A 22,431-nucleotide genomic window follows, 5' to 3' on the forward strand; every position below is an offset into this window, starting at 1 on the left:
GAAATTTCAGTCTAATGTGTACTATTAATGCAACTCTGTGACAGCTCTTGAGAGGGCTCTCATTATCAGGCTTGTTTGGACTTGGCTATGTCAGACAACCACAGGGTGAAAACTCCAAGTGTTCAGCCTTGCTTGCTCTAATGTACTTTAGAGGCAGTCGTAAGAGGACCCAACACTTATCCAGCAGTGTACCCTGTTCTTGCCTTGGAGGCCTGCAATTTCCAAATAACGCCATGTATGAAAAGGGAGAAAAGCTCCTGTGTGCTTTGCCTGTGGCTTGGGAAATACTAACTCCTATCATTCTGATGTGCAGCAGGTGACAGCAGTGCTGAGATGCAAAAAGGTAGATAGTAGGAGGTTTACAGCATGCCTCTTCACATTGCCTCATCTCCTTCGTGCTGGATTCCTCTGTAGCACATCCTGTCCATTTGTCACCAAGAATAAGATATAGTGACCAAGAGAAAGTTGCTTCAAGTGAAGGATTAATTTCATACCACGTAAGAAAGATGGCTATTGGTACTGCGAGGGGAACACTTATCATGCTGATAAATTTCATGTACCTGATAGTGCCAGGCACCAAAGGTTCAGCTTCAACACTGCATCTTTTGCAACTCTTGCAAGCCCAGTTAAGCACCAGCACATTTTAAAGCTGAAGCTTTGTTTCACGAGATGAAATGTGTAAATTGAATCCTACCTTCTCTGTGTAAGGTTCCAATCCTCAGTCACTCTGTAGTAGCTCTGATGAGATGCAGAATAGAGAGTAACGTTCAAAAACCTTACAGTTGTTATATACCAATAGCTTTTAACTGTGGAGAGAAAAAGAATTTTTTCACTGATGCTAAATGGATCTTTAACATATAGATACCAAATTTCCTAGAAGTTAAAGAATTTTCTTTGTGCCCCACATCCCTGAAGGAGGAACTGCAAACATTTTCAGAAGCTTTCATAGGAGGAAAAATATTGTGGATTTCTTTTCTAATTGCCAGGAGCAATGTAACTGCACAACCCCTGCTGGCTGGTTAGGCTGAACACAAGACTAGATGACACACTGGATGCCTTCAGGGGGGTGAAGTAACAGTTATTGTGAGTGGTGTTGTGACAGTCCCCAGTAGCAATATTGCAATCATAATATAGCAGAGTTACAGTGTCAAGGCTGTGTTCCAGCATCAAGTCTGCTCTTTTCTCCAGTTACGCACTGCCTAGCCCAGGTTACCTAAAGTTAAATTATTAGAAAGTAGAAATAAAAAGAATTCAAAATGAACTTCAGGAAAAAGACACACTTCCCAACATATTAATCTGCAAAATTGTGTTCTGAGTTAGGAAGTAAGCATACCAGCTATGCCTGTCTTTGGTGGTGTTGTAAAGGACAGAGTAATTGCAAAAATATTCTTGACAGTTCTGAGGTGAAGAAGATACTGATATGCACTTCACAGATTGCTCTGTCCCCCTTGGTGCAATGGAAAATCAAACAAACACGGTGTCGGTCCTTATTGGTTTAAAATTGTTTGAGACAGGGTGTGCGGAAACATGTTTAGGTTTCAAGGTTTCCAGATGTCACTATCCATATCTTTGAGAATGTAACCCCAATCTTCCAATAAAAGGAGTGACTGGAAATCTGTTAATGGCCATACAAATTAAAAACATACTGATATTAAAATGTAAAATGATTGACTGTCATAGTTGACCATAAAACTGCTGAAAGCCTCAAAGGGGTATGAGTTTTTCGGCTGTCTGTCTTCCAGTACGCTCTAAGGCAATGTCTGCGCAGGGCTGCACACACATCCTTCTGCAGAATTCCCATGTGGGAATAAAAAACATATCAGGAAACCTTATGTATGAAGATCATAGCTTGACTACTGCATAAGCAGAGTTTTAGTTTACCCTAACTTATTAATCATTAATAGTTTTATAACCAGTTCTATTCCAGGGATTATTCATGTCACTACTTGGAAGACCCAGTTTGATCTATTGATCAGTGAAGAAAATAAGACAAATCAAGTTGTTGCTTAAAATTAAGTTAATGCTTGACCCACTGGAGTTAATACCTCATTTAGTTTGAACATTTAAAAGTTACATTTCTGCAAAGTAATGAACTGAAAATGTTTTGTTGCTTTGATTTCTCGCTGGTCTATTTCAGAAAAACAACAGTCCCTGGTGAATAAAAGAAATAAATTACTGCACGTTTCAAGTGGAGTTCATGTTAGTAAATCAGTCATTAGTCCAATTAAATAATGTTTGTCTCCAGAGATGAATTGTTTCCCATATCCTGGAACAGCTAGAGTATCCCCAGGATCACAGACATTTTAAACAGTGATTGCAAAACACATTATTGAGATATACAATATTAGCATAGTTTACTTGTAGAATGAAAGCTTTGTATTGTTTTGCTTTATGAGGCTGTTGTTAGCAAATTGCTAGATTACCCAGAAGACTTGTTGAGATCAGAGAACAAGCCTGCATAAAAAGGTCATGCCTAATACTAAAGATACTCAGAACTGTGGGCTTAAAAAACCCCAGCATTATCCATTTGAAAATAGCGGTAGGAGCCATGGGAAAATAGTATCCTGCAGTCAGTCTGAACGTACTGACGTCAGTGGGAGCTGCTCATGCAAAGGCCAGAATGGAGCATTATATACTATATACTGAGAGCCTTAGTAAAGTAAAACTGCAATATTCCCCCAGGATGTACTTTAGATTTTGTAATCACTTTTTTCTTTTTAACAAACACAACAAAATAATGAAATACGTGAACTATATTTTGTTTTCTATGTATGTGAGGCCACTTCTTTAATTTTCTTTGTACAAATACATTTTTTAGGTTTTAGTAGTTAAGCCTCAGTATACTGTGGTTACATGAGGAAGATATGAAAAAAGAGTGGGAGACAATTCATTGGTATAGAAAGACTTGTCTTTTCAAGTCACAATAAACTTCAGTAAATGGAAGGTTTGGAAAGAAGAACAGATTTAGTGTCAGAAGAAATATCCAAAATAACATTCAAAATATATATGAAAAGCAAATTTGAGCCATTTTTTACCATTGCTAATACCGATCCCACAACTTATCAAGCTGGTATTTTTGGGGGACATACTGAAATTTCCACAAGCTTCAAATTTTGTTACCTGATTAGTAAATCTTCACACAGCTTTTCTATTTTCTTTAGGTAGCTGGATTTCAGCAAAAGCGTATTAATTTTGATAACAAATACATTTCTGAAGTTATTGTTAAGACTGTATAAGATGATTATCTCCATGACCCAGAGTTCAACTCAAAATTTTGCAAGGAAAATTTCAGCTTGCAGAAATTATATATAAATAAGTACAGTTGATTTTTATAAATTTATATAAACAAACAAATTGCAGAAATACGTACAGTGCGTGGGTCGTTGACATCGTTGAAGGCCAGGAGGGAGAAGTTAAACTGGTGTGAATTTCTTCAGCTTGAAATTTTAAAATTTTGTTTCTTTCACCTCTTCTTTTGTTAATGCAAAGAAGTCCCCTCATGCTTGCAGCCACTAAGGGGTAGTAGAGCAAAAATGTTTTGAATGTCATAAATTATTTTTATACTGTGTGGGTTGTGTATCATGGCCATGTTTCATTTGGAGGGTTCTGACCTTCCAGAAATAGCTCAGCAGAACAGTCTCTGCACAGGGACCCAGAAGATCTGAATTTAATCCTGGTTCTCTCCCTGATCTTCAGGATGACCTTAGCCATTTTCCTGCTTGCTAAAATGAAAATAATAATACTTATTGCCTTTGCAAAGCACTCTCAGAACAGAGCATATGAATCAATAACATCTTCTCCTTAAGTATGTGAAATAGCAGAGGAAACTCTTCCCACTTGCATTAGTGCACTTTTAGCATTTAGAAATGTGAAATCATTAAGATTATTGCACAGGAGGAAGAAGCTCAGAAGCATTCCCCTAATCAATAAGTTGCCAGCTGGAATGCAGAGGAAAACAGCACTAGGGTAATGTACCATTTAGTGTAACAAAGAAAGAAAAAGATATGTGTTTTCAATGTGAGTATGGCAGCTACCAGTATAGTCATACTGTATTATATTGCTGGCTTGCTTGCTTGTGCTGCAGGAAAACAGTTTAAAACATACAGTTTGAAATCTCTACATTAGTTTTCAAGACTTTCAGTTTTCCTGGAGAGATCTGTCAGTTTAAATAGAAAGTGAAAGCTTAACTGAAATGCTTTGGCCATGCGTGCATGTCTGGTTCTGCATGTGACGACTTCCTTCCCCCCTGGGATACTGCTGTAGGTTCCTCCAGCAGATAACCAGCACAAGTTGTTGTCTTGGCACAGTGCAGTTTACAAGAATGGCAGCAGGCACAATTTTTCACTTGTGTCCGTAGGCCTGCTGACCTTCCTCAGAGCCTTTTCATGGTCCATGCAGGTGGACTAATTGTGCTTGAGTAGTGTACATTGCTTGTATACTGTCTCTTAGGATTTTATAACAGCATTTCACATAAGGCACTGCACAAGTCCAGTGTGCATCTACTGTGCAGCCTAGGTGAGCCCTGGCAGTAATTAAAGTATTTTAAACCATCTGCTTAATTGCATTAAATATACACTGATGAGCTTGCACTGTTTGAATGATCTTCAGGAAACTATTAGGCTAAAGCAATTCCCTCTTGGCAATGTTTAACTAATTCATATTGTTCTGTGAATTACCACTGGATTTATACCATTTGTCAGTCTTTCCTGTAGCAGAGCCTTACTTGCTACTATGGAGCCTATGGTTTCCTCCTGTTCTTTCCTCTGTGCTCTCATCACTGCCTGCCAAGCTCTTCATTGAAGTGGAGACTTTGGGAACAGCATGTGAGAGAAGAAAACAGGCAGTGAAATCCGGCCCTTTTTCTTCCCAGCCACACTTGGAGCTATGGCCCTGGGCGAGGAGGAAAGCTTGTGCAGTTAGTGCCTGCACGCTCTGGTTTCATGCCCATCATAAATCACTTGTCAAACCAAAGTCTCCTCTACCACGGGATAACCATAAGATGTCCTGTGAATCTGGCTGGAGCAGTGAAGTGAATTTTCACTTCCAGCTGCTTCTTGTAGCTCCACAGCTGGGAGTATCTGCTTGCACCTGGGTGAGACCCTGTAACAGACCACAAGCATTTAATAGAATTATAGAATCATAAAATGATTTGGGTTGGAAGGGACCTTAAAGATCATCTAGTTCCAAGCCCTTGCCAAGGGCAGGGACAACTTCCACTAGAGCAGGTTGCTCAAAGCTCCATCCAACCTGGCCTTGAACACTGCGAGGGATGAGGCAGCCACAACTTCTCTGGGCAGCCTGTGCCAGTGTCTCAGCACAATCACAATAAAGAACTTTTTCTTTGTATCTAAATCTACCCTCTTTCAGTTTAAAACCATTCCACCTTGTCCTGTCGCTACTTGCTCTTATAAAAAGTCCCTCTCCAGTACTCTTGTAGGCCCCTTATTTCCATGTGCTTTCTCAGTGGCAGCATTAGGTAACATAGTTTTGTTGCAAGGTGGCCCTTCCCAGATAATCAGAAGTAGCTTCCAGGCCCAGGTGTCTCAGGAGCCATTCAGAGGCCCATGGGTAAATGAGGACATGTCTGTTGGGAGGGGACCTGGGGGACCTTTCCCACAGGGCTGCTATAGAGGCATAGGACATGGCACAGCAGCTGCCCATCCCAGCTCCTCCAAAATGGAGAGGCTGCAACTGTCTGTGGCTCTGCTTCACAGGCACATAAGGCAGTGTTGGCTATTCATGCTGCGTGACTGGCTCAATCATCCCTGTGACTCTCTGTCAGGAAAAAGGCACTGGGAGCACAGGAGAGTAAGGCTACTAAAGATACAGGTACGCATTGCAGACTACTGGGCTTGCTTTGATTTTCATTAAGCATAAATTAAAGTCAATCCTTTAATAACCATTGGAGTCAACTCATCATGAAGATTGCTTGAATATTCCAACCCTGCCACATGGGCAAGAGTCAGTGGGTAGTTTAAACTAAGATCAAGCCCCACCCTTTCTATTCAATTAGTATTTAATTAAACTGCCTGAATTTCTCCCAAAAATTACTGTGTAAGTATCTAATAGTCTGGATTACAAATGTTTGGATGGTATGGGGTAATGCTATTAGATTATCTCAGTGTAAACTAAAATAAGATTGTAAAGTTTGCTTGATATATATGCAAAAAAGAAAATTTGCTGTTGGGTGTGGTACAATGTTTATGATTAAATGCTTTATTCATACTTGTATGTCAATCTATTAGTATGCTGTTAATTCAAATGTTACAATGATGCATTTTACGGCCATTAGCACATTTATCACAGGTAGATGTGAAACTTAGACAAAGGTGTACATTCTCATTAATGATGAGCAGCCTATTCATCTTACGAGAGTATAATTAATGTTAGTTACAATACTTAATTTTTCACTGTTTGTCATGGTGCATATTTAGCATTTCTTCTGTCCTTTATCAATCTTCTCTCCTATCAGATGAGCACATCAAAAAGATGTATGTAAGTATCTGACCTGCTTTGATGCCTAATTTTTATACTTTTCGAAGTACTGGAATATTTTTATTCTTATTCTGTAGCTGGCACAGTTAGTTAAAAAAAAAATGACTGTAGTGTTGTCGGCAGCTTTGGGTTCTAGGTTAGCTTTTTTTGCACTAATAATGTAACAACCAGGCAATGAAGTAAAGCAAGGCACACAGTGAACACACTGGTGATCACTTGCTGTAGTATTGTGCTGTGCTTGTGTAAGGCTTTAATGGTCCCAAATTGTTCTCCTGGATTTTCAATTACATTTTTTTGCACTATTAAGAATGTTAGTGTTACTAAACACATTCTGGGAGTAATACAGGTCCAAAAACAATACAAGCATGGTATATCTGAAAAGTGTATGCTGTTAGGTAAATATGTGTTACAACAGCTTGTTATTATACATTGCAGAGCATTGCTTTGTCAATAATGTTGTTAGCAGTCATAGAGCCAAACTATGGTCACTTGTTCAGTGGTGCAAGAGTGGAAGAAGTTATGGCTAAGGTGTCACACAGCGGGTGGGAAACAAGCTGTGCAGAGTGGGTAAAAGGGAATGAGCATCGAGCACATCCTTGTATTTGCTCCCCAGCATGCCAATAAACCCAGCAGAGCTGGAATCCTAGGGTAAATCCATACTTTTGTATTGGTCCCAGGAATAATGCAATTGCCTTACCTGAACCCTGGCCATCAAAACAGTTTTATTTTTTGATCATCCAAAATTCCCATTAAGCTGGACTAAAAGAAAATGGATCCTTCCATTAATACTTGGTAAATAAAACTCCTTGGGAAAAGTATTTGAGCTGGGTCAAGCAAGTGCTAGAGGTCTAGGATTCTGTGGATGCAGAATGGATTTGGGATGTATTTTCTCAAAATTTTTAGGAAGTCTCTCTGAGAGGAGGCACGCTGATTCCTATTCATTAGCCTCTTAATTGCCAGACTTTGCATTTCTAAGGTATTTTGAAAATACTCAAGATTAAAAGAGTTAGCTGTTATTTTCTGTAAGACGACCTGTTTTGTAACCACTGTTTGAATTTTGCTGCAGCCTACAGTTCATGCCAGACATGAAACTGATCACATCTCTAACATATTGAAATGAATCTTAAACTTCCATTCAAGCAAACAGGGGCTTGCCATTGCTTCAGAATAACCTGAAGCTTAATATAATCTTTAAAATAGATTATTTGTATGCCTTGGATTAATCATAATTTCTTTTTGACCAACCACAAGTGAAGTGTGAGGCAACCAAACACATGGTTTTAACATCTTTCAGTATGAAAGTTCAATTTGGACACAATCACAAGTAGGTGTAATTGTAGATTATTGGCAAACTAAGAATAAAATATCAAGCTACGTTTAGGCATTTTAAACAAAATGATAGTTGAAGGTGCTCCATAATGATAGAAGTACAATAATAACTTGTAATGTGAACAGAATTGAGTATTTTTTTTCCATGGTACCAAAGCCATGCTCCATAACAAGGACTTATATTTCTATGACTGCACTGAAACCTTTTTATCAAAAAGGAAACTCCTTTCTTTGAATTTTCTATGTCAAAAAAAAGGACCAACAAATTTTCCATAATATAGCAAAATTCCTGAAACAATAGACTCTGATGTTCTCTTACCACCACTTGTCCCTCAGCCCTGAGTCATTTGAAGAGACAGAATTGCTAAAACTAAAACATTAAGAAACAGTGTCCTTGAGCTTATGTCTATTTTAACTGATAGAGAATAAATACAAAGAAACTACGAAGTTGCCTTTAACCTTTATGGCATTACAAAGCTAGTTACAACAACAAGCTGTAAAACACACCAAAAAGGTGAGCATTTCATTCCATTTTGATTTGACCATTTTGCTTTCAAAAGGAATTTCTAAAAACACCCAGGAACAATGAACATTTGAACTCAAAATGATCCAAGTTTATTTTTACTCCAAAAGAAGAAGTCTCAATAGAGATATTGATTTTCTAGCATTCATCCAATATTGCACAGAAAATGGACCTGACCTTGCAATCCCTACCGGAGACAAGGAAGCAGTCATTACAGTCATGGGTTCCCATTGATTTTAGTTGGATTACTTGCATAAGTAAGGGTTTTCAGGATATGACCCGCTGTCCCATTAATAGTAAGACCAAGCATACATGGATGTTGGTTCCACTCAGTTCAGAAGGGTGCGGTTTCACCTTCCTGTTTACCTTTCTGTTACCCTATATTAATCCTAGGGGTTTATTCCTGCATATTTATTCTACATATTTTTTGTTTTCTGGCCAGCAGAGCTTCATTGTTATGTGAAAAGTATCCATCCTCTTTCCATCTTTAGTAGGTTTTTTACTGTATCTTCAAATATCATTCTAGGCTTGGAGTTGATGCCTGCACTTGCAGCTCTTTTTTCCTTTGGTTCTGTTTTCTATGGTGAAAAAGAAATACTTTGGGTTAGGCAGTATCTCTCACTCTATTTTTTAATTAATTAACATATTCTGGAAGTCTCTAGGGCCAAATGAGGAGGCATTACTGTACTCTGCAAAGTAAATACAGAGTAGTAGACAGAAAGCTAATGCCTATAAGCCCTTTCCCAAATAGTGTTTCTCCCTAACCCCTGGGAGGTTTCTTGTGCCCCGTGGCTCCTACAAGAATACTATTCCAGAACTTCACTGCTCAGATGAACAGAAACCTCCATTTGTCTCTCTAGATATACACACATTTGTAATGGTCACAGCCATCTTACACACATTTGTCCTTGTGACAACTTTGTTCTTCATCTCAAATAGTTCTCTCCCTTCTTCAGTGTTTACTCACTGATGTGGCTGTGGCAGGGAGTCACAACTCCACTCTGCCTTCATTCCGTTTCAGTAAACGTGTGAAGGTGGAGGAGAGGTGTGCAAGAAACAGGGTGACTACATGTTTGTGCAGTGCCTTGCACAATTGCCCAATCATGGTTCAGGGCTCCATAGGCTGACTTTGTTTCAGCAGTGAATAATAATGACCCTCCAGGGTATGATACCTGCTTTATTCTGATGGACACCATTAATTCATTCAAGTTTCACTGAGTTGCAAAGCTTTAGTCAAACACAGAAGAATACCAGCAATTGATTATTTTTGTCAGCGATGTTTTCAAAGAAATGAAGAAATGAAATGTACAGTATATTTCAGTTTGCAATGATCATTCTGATGTTCCATTTGCAATGGAAATGAGCATATAACATATTCATGTGTACAGATAAGGAAAATGACAAACATTAACAACCCTTGTTCTATTCATTTATAATATTCAGTTAAAAAAATTCCTTCCATTCCATAGTTTCTAGTTTTGTTTCAGTAGCACAATGCAAAACAAAAAACATGAATTAATAGATAAAATATGCTTAATTACTTTCTAAGTAAGTTTTCTGAAAATTACTATAATCTAAAACACAAATTCTTTGTAAATCTATCTGCTAAAAATATGTAATTCCATGGCAATTTTATTTCTTATATTGCTTTGTATGTGTATCAAAGATAGAATTGCTTATGAAATCAAATAAAGCAGAGCATGTGTGTGTACACACTTACATTCCTGTGGCCAAGCAGTCTTTGATGTGCAACCCTCAGCCTGTTTAAGCGGACTGCAGTGTTTGCCTTATCAGTGTCAGTCAGTTTCTGCACAATTTTATCTGCCACTAAAAAGAAATTTTTGCTCTTATGGATATAAAACAGTATGCCAAGTATAAATCAGTGCAGCTTGCCTTCCTTAAAATTTTAGACACAACCTGAAACTGCAGCTCTTTTCTTCTCTCATCTCAATGGGATGTTAACCAAACAATCACAATTTTAAGATGGGGAAATTGTTTTGAGCAGAAATAAATTGTCCTGCCAGTATTGTTTCACGGGGTAACCTTAAGGCACATTGGGCCTGGGGTTCACAGCTTATGATATCTGGTTTGAAAGGACTGGAGTGAAAGTAAGAACATGTAGAGAAAGAAGAATAGTAATTAAATATAAGTTCTAGATGGTTCAATTGAGTAGAAGCAGTTCAGCAACAGACTGAGCAGAAACCTGCGAAGAAGTTTATGCTCCAACTACATTCCCTGGCATATCGCCATCTCCTGCCAGAGACCCCGAGGAATTATTCTCTGTGAGTGTGAAGATTCCCTTTTTTCCTCTTTTATTGAGGTATCTAAAGGTATTGGGCTTTAACTTACAGCTTATATTTGCTGAACAAAAAAGGAAAAAATACCTGTGCTTTTTGCTGCAGCTGCCAGGAAAGAGAAGTCCATTATTTGCAGCTGATGGGGAGCAGGAGAGGAGGGGTCTTTTGTCTGCTGTTGCTTCCCTGGGGCCTGGAGCAGAGGCTGCTGTGACTGGGAAGGGAAGGCTGGAGCAGCCACCACTGCTCTCTGCACCGTGGTTTCCCAGGGAGGCTCACAGGCCGTGCACAGCAGTGTGTGTGACATTCGTACCTTCACATGCTACAAAACAGATCTCTACACTTTGGACACTGTGAAAGGCACACACAGAAAAGAGAAAATGAGCTGTCCCTCAGAAATGTGAAGCTGAGGTTGACCTGCCCACAGTCCTCCTGCCCACAGTGGCAGAGCACTGGGGCACCCGCTGGCACCTGCAGGATCTCTATAGACACGGCCACTGTACAGCAATGCCACAGGTGTAAAAGCCTTATGATCAGACGCTCCCTGTTGTGACCCTGAACAAGTTAATCACATCACATATCTTGAAGGTTCACACTACCATAGTATAATTTATGTGAGTCCTCAAAGATAGATGGAGACATCACATATTGATCACAAGGAACCGCTGCCAGTCAGTCTCTCTGTTGGTTTCCATCCTTGTGATGTGTTTTTAAAAATATTGTATGATTCAAAATTATACCTGTAAAATCTACAAGTAGAAAATTACTGTGTGCATTTATCTTTAATAACAACCTTGCACATATTTATAGTACTAGTTTAGTAGAATGTGTTATACTAGTTTATTTCCCAGTCTGTTTTAAATGATATTATTCATTAGTAGTCGTGAAGTGATATGACATATTTTCTATGTTGCTTGTTTGTAACAAAGGTTCTTAATACCTTTTCATAATGAAAGGGGATAAATGCTCACACAGAATATGTGAAAATGTGCTTGTAAGAGCGTGGAGCGTTGTCTTAGGGTATTAAATTAGCATTTGGTACTGCTCTACTTTGTATGTATTTCTCGAAATGTTTCAGCTACAAATCACTATAATACACCTGTATTCTGGTTCTTCAATTCATATAGCATTTAAATCCTGCCAATACTGTGTCTTATAAATATAAATATGCAATTTAATTTAATTCAAGCATGCAACACAAAATTTTTCTTCTAATTAAAATATGATATTGCAATATGGTAGCTGTCTAGGGCAAACGGGACACATCACACTGCCAAACCAAAGGGAATACAGCTACAGCTCTGAAGGCTGGCAGGAGGAAGGGGGTCAACCCTCTGAGCCCTCAGTGAAAGGCATCACTGGTGCCCTGCCTGGAGGCTGTGCTGTCTCTGGTATCTACAGGTCCAAGACGGATTTGCTGGCCCTGCTGCTGGGGACATTGGGGAGCATGGGTCTGGTGGCTGTGGTCACACATGCCCTGTGGTGCTTCACTGCCCCATTGTCCTTCCGTTGCTGTGCAAGAATGCAGAAGCAGCACAACCCTCGTTAGTTTTACTGCTGCCTTGTCATGTGCTGAAGTTGGCTGATGTGCAGCAGGACTCAAATAGTTCTGGGAAGGAGGAACTGCCCGGCAGCAGGAGCTCGAGGGATTCCTATCACGCGCTCTCAGAATCGAACAAAACAACACAAATAGACCTTCTGCATAATGACTCAAAAAACTGTTAATGGCCATCTTTAGTAACATAGCAACAGCCAAACCCTTGAAAAGAGGAAGTTTTCATTGAGAAAGCATTTCATTTTTAACATTGAAATTTGGTATAATGTAGAGTATGAAATAAGTTTTGAAAGGAAGCTGATGATTAAGAAGAAATGCAGTGGGCATTTAATAAATGGAGGAACCGCAAGATAATTAACTGGCATGCATAAAGATTCATGCTTTATACCAAAATTTTAATTTTGCACATAAATGTGCCTGATGTAGGCAGCATTTAATCACCTAGCTGACAGGAGTAACTACTTTCATTTAACCTTGACTGAAGATCATGAATTCTAACAGGTTTAATTGGATACATCATTTAACAGAATGAACAGAGCAAATTTTTCTCAATTCATAGGTTCTGATTGACATGCACCAGCAATAAGGCGTTGCACAATTAAAGCTGATCTGTATTCCTGGCCTGGGCAGCAATTGCCATAGTGATGTGACACTGTTTGATCACTGTGGCACTGAAACTATACTGAATTTCCCCTTGTTTTGAAAAGGGCAATGCTTTAAAAAAAAGAGAGAGAGAGAAAGAGATTTTGGCACTTTAATTTTTTTTTTTTTTTACATTAATCACATTTATATGCACAAACTGTAAGGGAAGGAACTTGTCTTGTTATCAGTAACTCGGGAAAGGAGGAAAAATGGTATCTTCTTTTATCCATTTAGCACATTATTTACAGAAAGTCAAAAATGGGAATAGTCAAATGAATTGTAACACATTAAGGGCCTGATTGTTCTGGCCTTCCATTTGAATAGGGAGTAGTGCTGTGCAGCTTCACTCCTCACCTGCAGTTTGGCCTCTCTGTCCTTGCCCAGATCTGTTCCACACCACAGATAACTTGCCAGCTGAGTAGGGATACTGAGAAGGGGTGCTCATATTGCAGTGAGGTAGATGACAGGGAAGAAGTGGTACCCAACAGTGAGCTATGTACCTTTCCTGGCATGCAATATTTCATATGACAAAACCTTGAAAAGATCTGTGGAGGAGCTGGCAAATTCCAGTTCTTCATGTGGCTCCTGTCCATCCACACACCACCACTTTCACTGCCTCTGGCACCTTTCATGGGTCCTGGGTTTGACCGACATGAACTGGAATGGTTCTTCCATTGTTTAATCACATATATATATATCTCTCTTCTATGCCTCTGTTGTTCACTTATATATTCACTTCAGATACCTCCTTTTTATTTTATTATTTTACAAGAAGATTTGCCAAACATTGACTCTTATCTTATGAAGGCAGGGTAGAGCTCAATGTGTTTCAGCCTGATTCAGTAGAGCCAAAACTGCAGTAAAAAATCATTCCTAGTTCCTGAAGAACCTGCTAGAAACAGCTTCAAGCAAGTTCTGCTCCCCAACATGAGAGCTGCAGCATCCACGGTCAGCACAGCAGGTAGCTTTTCTGCTTTTTTCTCTCTCTGTCCCCTTAGATTCAGTGCCTAAGTGCTGGTCCTTAATCTCAGTTGCAGACCTATTGCTATCCATTTGTCAGCTGTCATCTGTGTATAGGCAATGTATATAGATATCGAGCAACAAGCTTTGCAGGAGCCCACTGCAGTGGGAGACAGAAGTCTCAGGGAAAGCTGGAATCCTGGTTGGCCTAAGGACCTGTGCTTTAAAATCAGGACCACCACATGTATTTAAAAAGCTTTCTTTAGTCATTTTAGAGGCCTCTAAAATTCAATTATTTAGAATATCTTTCTCTGTCTGACATATTTCCAACATAATTCACTGTATAAAGCAAAGCTATTTGCCAGTATAATTTATCACTCACTAATATTTTTGAGTTTCAGGTAAATTATTGGGCCCCATCCCCAGCCTCTGCAGCCACATGATGTGCCTTGGGACCACAGCGGATGCTTGTCTTCACAGATGGTGGGTTCCCATTCAGTGTCTGGATCTCCCCTGTGCAGGCTGGAGAGCCAGGATTTGTTTGGCGTGCTTCGCTCAGCCTTGCTGACAGGACAGGTTTCTAACACAGGCACTGCCTGCTCTCATCTTGCAAGGAGGGACACGAAGGCAGGAGGTAATGTGTCCCCCCATTCTGCTCACTCCCGAATACCTGCAGGCTGTGTGGGGCCTGCAAAACTCCTGCTGGGCCTTTCTTCATATGGTATCTTTGGGCACCATTTAGAAACTTTTGTTCTGTAGTTTACTCTGTTTTTTCAAACCTTCCCAATAAAACATCTATCTGCCCCATCACCCAGTTCCTTTTTATGTCTGTGCTGCACACAGGTACTGCTTCATGCTGTCCTCAAGGCAGGAAGAAACAGGATGCTTTGAGAAGCTCATTCAGCCTTACCCTAGGGAGGTTCCCAGCAATGTCATCCCTTGGTCTCAGTTGTCCCCAAGGTGCACAGAGCTTGTCAGCAGCACAGCTGGGAGAAAACACAGCCCACTCCCAAAAGCCATGACTTTCAGCTCTGACTTTCCCTGGGGAATACCACTGAGTTCTGTCAAGCTGCGTGGGTACCTATTTGCCAGGCTGAGTTTGCTGCTGGAGGGAATTTCACCTCTTTCACATGTGTTTTGCTGGCTGCCCAGGCAGCCCCAGGCTCCAGCCACTTGCTCTGTCCGTATGCACTCAACACTACCCCTTCTCAAGTGTCTCGTCATGTTGGGGTCTTGCAGCACCTTTCTGAACTTTCATTTATCAGCTCCCCAGCCAGTTCAGCTTCTGCACTCAGAGTCGTTTGGGTGCTTTGCCTGTGACTCTCCTGAGCTGTGTGTCGTTCTTGCGTTGTCCTCATGCTCAGTCATCCATGCTGAATTATCTTTCGCTCCTCCCTCTGGGAATAACTAAGGCTTTGACCCAGTGGGACTGTTTGTGTGCTTAAATGCTTTGATAGACCAGACACGGAGCTGCTTGCCCCAGAACTAATGGTGGGGCATTTCAGGCTTCATTTTCAGAAACGGTTTGTGCATTGGGAAGCATAGTCTAGCTGAAAGTCAGCAAAGAACACTGACTTGTGTATCTTCAAGTATTTTATCTACTACCTTTACACCTTTCTGTTCTTTTTTGTTTCCAAACAGCTGTCTTTTCAAGTTTTTTATCTCCTGTAGAGGATATGTATCTGTAACAAGAAATACATTCTATTATTGCACTTCATTTCAGAATCCTCAGGAAAAAGGTGACATTTTTTACTGATATAAGATCAAGTTCGTAATTTCATTTTGAAGCCTGTTCTGAACAAGTAGGGGGAATCAGATGACCAGCCACATTTTTCCCCAGGTTTTCCTGAATCCACCTTTGGAGCATGACCTAGACAAAATTCTGAGTGTGGTTAATGTTTACACCATTCTTGCACTGTGTAATTTAACTTTCAGAAATATAAAATGGGACAGCAGAAATATTTTTATGTGTTCTTACAATGTCCAAAGTTGTTTCTTACTGTTTTTATTTGAAGGAACTAGACACAATCCTGGCTGCCTTAACCACTGCCTTTGAGAGAGCTACAGCTGAGAAAATCCGCTGCCAGGAAGAAGTGAATAGAACTAACAAGGCTATTGAGCTGGCCAACAGATTAGTGAAAGGTCTGAGGTGAGGTCCTACAGGGCAGGCTAATGAAGCAGCCTACAGAAAGCACTTCTTTGTTATACACTACTGATCTGGCAATAACAGAGGCACTTAGCAAAGAACCTGATGAGCTGAAAAAATTATGTCATTATCATTCATTTTTTTCATAATAGAAACATGGTTTTGACCTTTGCATTTTCTTACATTTTTGCCTTATTGTGGTATATATTAACTGTAAGATTACCTGGTAACTAACCTGTCCATGAACATTAAGAGAAGAGAAATAGTCGATTGTAGATATTGACAATGAAGGCAATTTATTAAAATGCGATGACTATATTTGTAACAATTAAACAACGCTAATGATACTGCCCTGGGTTGGGATACATGGAATATAATACAATTTGCACTACTTAGTTAAGCAATATGATAATTCTCTAATTATCTCTCTGAAATCTGCAATGGGTATTGCAGGAGAGAATAAATAATGGCAAAGCCATGAATTATCAAAAATCCATATTGTCTGTTGATCCAGGCTGGCTCAAGGGAATCCATACTCACTGATGGATTTTTCATTTACCATTCATCTACTGATGAAGCTGCTTTTTGTACGCACACTTTTTACAGCTACTTTATTTTATTGTAACATTCATTTAGGAAATCTCTTGTGGTGCCTCACTGCCATTATAGGTTTTGTGCTCTTCTACCCAGTACTTTCAAGCTGAGTTTGACAACCAAACATGTAGTAACCAGCAAAAATAGAAGATCCATTTGTTATTAAGCAAAATTATATGGCTGAGTGTGGCTAGTGGAACTTAAAATACAAAACAGGGATTAGTGTTATTTCCTGAATCAATAGAAAGGATTTATTGACTAGAGGAGAGGGAGGGCAGTGCAGAAGACCCATTGTTTCTGTTTAAAGAAGCAAGATGAATGCATTTAAAATGTTAACATCCTGGCTGAAAGTGTAATATATTTTAGTGATTAATAATGCCTGTAAAATTAAAACATGTACCTACTACAGAATAATAAAATAAATAACATAGCAGACCTCTTTAAAGTATGACAATAAATGATTGTTCTAAGGGTGTCTGATAATAATATTTTCTTCCACCTAACATATCACATTGGTTCTACCATGTGCCTCCTGCTGGGGCTGACAAGTGCTGGAATAGCATACATATAGAGATGAAAGGCAAAGTGTGTGTACGTTGGGGGGGGAGGCATAAAGAAAAATAATCTAAAGGAGGAAACAGAGATTAAAGGAAAGAAGGAAAGTTGAGCCATGCGCTAGATGAAGACAGTAAAATGGGTTTTAATGGAGAGCCCTTCAGCTGGTACCTCCCAAAGCACCAGCTCCATGAAGAAGGTGGCCAGCTTGACAGATTGGGGATGGGAAATTGAATTCATGCCTGTTGCTAGCTGTACCACACTCAGTCACAGGCAGTAATAACCATATGATGGCTATTTGGTGACTTACAGGAAAAAAAACAGTTTAATCCAGTCTGTGGTAAACAATAGGTCACTATTTACTGTTAGCAAAAATATAATACTGACACTGCTGTACCATCAGTCCTGGTTGATTCTTTGCCTTATTTTTGGCTGAGGAGACACTCTCTTATTTCCCTAGCTGTATGGTTAGGTTATTGCTGTGAGGAGAATTGCTCAAGAAATAATAGGAAAATAAAATTGTCCACGTTTCTTACAATAAGCAAATATGTAACAATTTCTTTATTAATCATTCTTTATAAATATACCTTTAGAATGACAATAATAACAAATAAGCAAATGTATGTGTTTTCTTCTAATTCTTAGGGAAATTGTTGACCAAACACCAGCAGAAGTTGACCAAACACCAGCAGAAGTGATACCATCTAGCCAGGATTTCAGGGAAAATCTTGCATCAAGTGTCATGTCTAATCTCTTACTGACTTTATGACATAAAAGATCCTGCCCAAAAGTGGAAACTGTTTTTTTCTGCATTCTTCTCTGAGCCCTGGAACGCAAGGACTATTCTGGGTGGTTGTTACTCTGTACCAAGGAATCCTTTGCTTCTGACAGGTGCCAATTATGCTGTGGACATCTGCCCTGGAGGCATTGAATCAAGCTGACAACTCATTTTATATCAATCAAACAACAACCATTTTCAATAATTTCCCATCCAGCTGGGACTGAATTTGCAAAAGTGATCTATGTATTAGAGACATTACCAATCCACAGAGACATTCAGAACCATGATTATATTCTGTTTTCCCACAGAAACTCTTGCATCTGCACAAGAAAGCAATAACTTTTTCCACTATGCAGGAGGATGCTGACAACTCAATTCTGGTCACTTACTGCCAAACTCAACTCGCAACAGTCAACTTGTGTCAGACTAGAAGGGGATTTTTTGTATCCACGCTTGCTACATGCAAATCCTTTCTGTTGATCCTCTAATGGAAGTGAATCTGTACATTCATACTGCAGTACTCACTACTGTTTAGCCACAGTAGTGAGCAGGTTTTGATTATCGGTGAGTAAATGAATGTTTCTTTAATCCTGTTTTCTAGGTAGAAAAAGAGAGCTGGACTTATCAGCAGAGCAGTATTAGGAACAGAAAATGTGATATATTAGGAAGATAAAAACGTGATGCAGAAAAGTGTTCCCGATCACAATCTTTCATTCCTGTAATAGTAAATTTTCAAAGTGTTACTGGAACGAGCCAAAATCTCTGCCCGCTTTGCTTGAAAAGCAATAAGGTGAGGGCTTGCATATAATACCTTCTTCACAACTCTGTGTTTTTAAAAATACACGGTTAATCAGAAAAAATCTAGCAGCTAGTCCATTCCCTTTCTGACCTGTTAAGCCACCATGTTGCTTATATGAACTTCCTTCAAATACTTATTTAATAGAAGAGTATATTTGGAGGCAATGAATTCGTAAAATATTTTTCTGGAAAGGACCAAAATGTGCCCCTTGCTAGTGTTTGAAGTACCTTTGCTAGCTGACTGGAGCTAGGGGTGACAACTAACCCATAGACCTTGGGAATATGGTTAGCAAGCCAGAACAGTAGGCAGGCTCACCTTCTTCTTGTATTCAGCTGAGTGCTATGCCCTGCTGTTTGCATAAGGGGACTGGCTTTTATTATTCTATTCTCTTCCCACTACGGTGCACCAGGGCAGCACAAAGCAAGATCTAGTGCTTGGATATAGCATTTGCTTGCTAGCAATTGTTATAGTTAAGGCTGCACTGAGACTTCTGTCTTAACCTGCTGTTCTCCCATGCTCATAATATTCTTAAAAAAAAGAAAAATCCCCTTCATGTGAAATGTTTCATGCTTGTTATCAGCTGAAATGGGATTTTTTTTTTTTTTTTTTGCAAGCCTGAATAAACTTCATTCACTCATATTTGAATTATGCAAGGAAGGGGGTGTGGGGAGAAAGGTCTCCTTTTTTGCACATTCATAATTCACAAAAAAAAAGCAGCATATTACAAGCTGAAACTTTCCAGGTGGCTAGTTTTGACTGAAGGGTAGTCTTCATGCTAATTACAAAGAGAGAATGACTGAAAGAAAAATGAAAGAGAAAAATTAAAAATGACACATATTGTGATTAACTCATTTGTTTTGTAGGTGTGTCACACAGAAGTTCCATTGTGAGCCACTTAGAGCAAGTTTAAAGTAACAATTTCATTTAAGTTAGGATGAACTACTATAATTACATAATATCAACGTTTTGTACTGCAATTTCACTAAGAATCTCCCTACAGAAGCTGCATAAGCTTTTACTTATGCAAATGTGGAAGCTCACAGTGAAATCAGTGCAGAATCTTATGAATCATTAACTTTGGCCAGAAGCTGGTCTGTGGAAGGAGGGGAACAGCGTGTAGAGTCAGGGACTGTCTCTGTATCCTGGGTCTCTCTGAATGCAAGGCTGCTATGGAGAGTAACTCAGAGTTTTTGCAGTTTGTTCCAACTTCTTACACTGTTGAGGATATCAAACCACTAAAGCTTCAATATTCTCTTTTCCTTGCTGTATTCCCATATATTAGTGAACATAACAGGCTGCACATGATCTGATCAGCACTGTGTGACTCTCTACGGTAGCAAAAGATTGCTTTTGCAAGAGGGTACCTGGGCAGCACATGATGTGAGTGTTAGAACAGTCTCCCTTAACCCATGGAAAAAAGGTGCTCTGAAGTAACCTTCTGCATTCTCATAAAACACCCGGAAATAAAACACAAGCATATAAATAAAGCAATAAAACTGTGATTTTAAACATCTGAAAGCACAGCTGGTAAAAGTTCCCATAATGATTGCTGACCTTGCTCCACATGGAGCAAAGATGAGTTCAGAAATTCCCCAGCACTAAGTTCCCAGTAACCTCTTGGAGGCAAAATAAGGACTGTTGGATTCAGTGCAGGAATCCTCATCTGTTTTTTCCAGGACTTTTAAGTGAAGTGTGGAGAAATGATATGTTTTTCCCACTAATGCTGCTTATTCTTACAAAACAAAACAAAAAACAACAAGTAAGTTCCTGCTTCTGTAACCAGGAATTTAAAACTTAACCTTTATTATTACAGGTCGTCATTCCAGGAACAAAAGGTCTTGATCCAGTCACTGTGCGGATGGATGATCCAACAATTGCTAAACAGAAAATTGGCAGCAGTGCCTTGCAATACCATGGCCACATAAAAAGCTCCTGGCCTTACATGTGTAGTCATCATTGGCATATACTGGTCAACCCTCAGTGCCAAGGATCACATACATAGAAGTTAAACCTGGTTCAGATTTAAAAGTTGTCTATTTGAGTCAAAAAGGAAAGGAGCCAGTTGGCAGCTACAAGCACTGGTAAGAGTAAAAACAGCTGCTGAGCTATCGAGGAAACATGGCAATGATTTTTTCTGAACTCCTTATGTTGCACAAGGTGTTTTCTTAATGCCTCAGGAATCATAACACCTCTGCTAAAGCATTTTACTCCTTTAAGCTCATCAAAACATAATGAATGGGATACAGTACACTGGCACTGTATCCCTTGACTTTCACTAGCCCTATACTGGTATGATTTTTACAGGTATGTGTTGTACAGCAGGTATTTTTTGCTTGGAGGCCCCGTTTTAGTAAACAACTTGTAAGAAATGATCGACCTTGTATTTGACCCAGTACTTGCAAGTTATTTATGTTCAAATTATTTTTTAATAGTCTGTTATTTTCTCTGTCAGCTATCTCTCTGATTATGTTCTGCAAGCATTCAAAGCATCTTCCTCTGAAAACTGTCTTCCTACACTTGTATGATAGTTTTCTTAACTCCTGTGGATCACAGTGCCCCAGACACATTGACTCTGGCTAGATTTTTACTTGTCTATTTTACACCCTTTTATTTGTCATATCTACACCCTTGCATGCACTATATTTCAATGATTGCAATTTGAGCACTCTTTTCTACCTAGCTGAATAGTCCTCCCCAACACACCGCCATCCTGATGTGTAATCACCCAGGAGACATAATCATTCACTTAGAATAAAAATAATTCTCCTACCATTTGCTCCTCGCCTCCATTCTGCCCTTTTTCTCTGATTTATTACACTATATTCCTTATGGAAATATTTTGACATCCATCCCCTCTATTCAAGTTTTGTACCCACCCTTTGAGGGAGTGCTTTGAACAGAGGAAGGCCAGGATGAGTGGGTATCTCATATACTCACCCTTTTATTCCAGTGTCATTTCCCCCACCTCCTCATTATATTCCTGAGCCCTTCCCCTCCTTCTAGTTTAGCTGTGCCTACTGCCCCGCCTACAGCTACCAGGAGTCCTCCCTTCCCTCCTCTGCCCCTCTAGTAAATGACAGAAAATATTTCCTCACAGCCTCTGCTACTCAGGATTGTGCCCGAGTATATCAGGATCCTGAACCCCAGCCTTGTCTAAGCTCTCTAAATCACTTGACCCCAAGAAGGTTGCCACAGGACAGCACTTACCTACAGCGCAGGGTGGAGACAAAGTGCTGTTAATGCACTGAATTCCTCCGGCTCTGATCTTTGCTGCTTAGTGAGACTGCAAGAAAGTATTTACTGAGCCAGAGCACTGAAATTATTACTCTTTAAGCTTAGTCAAAATTACTGTGAAATTCCTTAATTAAAAAGTTCAAGCTGAGACGAAAAACACTTTTGAATTCAGCCATCACAATGCCCCATTCAGTGCTGCAGCTTCCACCTCTTTTTTATTGCTACCTTCATTTTCTGATGCTACCTTACATGCTGCCTGTTGGTTTTGCTTGTTACGATGAGTGTCCCACCCCCAACTGCCACCCCCATACTGCATTGACAAGCAGAAAGCTCTTTATGCTGAGTATTGATCTAGTGTTATGCACCAGCCCAGGGTGGAAGAGCATCTTGAATTTCTTGGTCCCCCAGGAGCATTTGATTCAAGGAGGATTTTCATGGTGTGTTGAGACTCAGAAAGTGGCTGCAATTCAGTAAATGCCGGTTACAGTGCTGAGTCTGAATGCATGCTGAGGTTTTGCCCTTTC

At 39.6% G+C, this 22,431-nt stretch overlaps 1 long non-coding RNA gene across 1 annotated transcript; it reads left to right on the forward strand.

Annotated features, from left to right (window-relative positions):
* The first annotated feature begins 15,837 nt into the window (after positions 1 to 15,837).
* On the forward strand, positions 15,838 to 21,445 carry LOC115608807. The gene is made up of 3 exons (XR_003991654.1): positions 15,838 to 15,947; positions 17,739 to 18,438; positions 20,487 to 21,445. It is a non-coding gene; the product is annotated as an uncharacterized LOC115608807 (long non-coding RNA).
* Positions 21,446 to 22,431: the final 986 nt, after the last annotated feature.

The sequence above is a fragment of the Strigops habroptila genome, chromosome 5, assembly GCF_004027225.2.
Source record: "Strigops habroptila isolate Jane chromosome 5, bStrHab1.2.pri, whole genome shotgun sequence".
Taxonomy (NCBI): Eukaryota; Metazoa; Chordata; class Aves; order Psittaciformes; family Psittacidae; genus Strigops; species Strigops habroptila.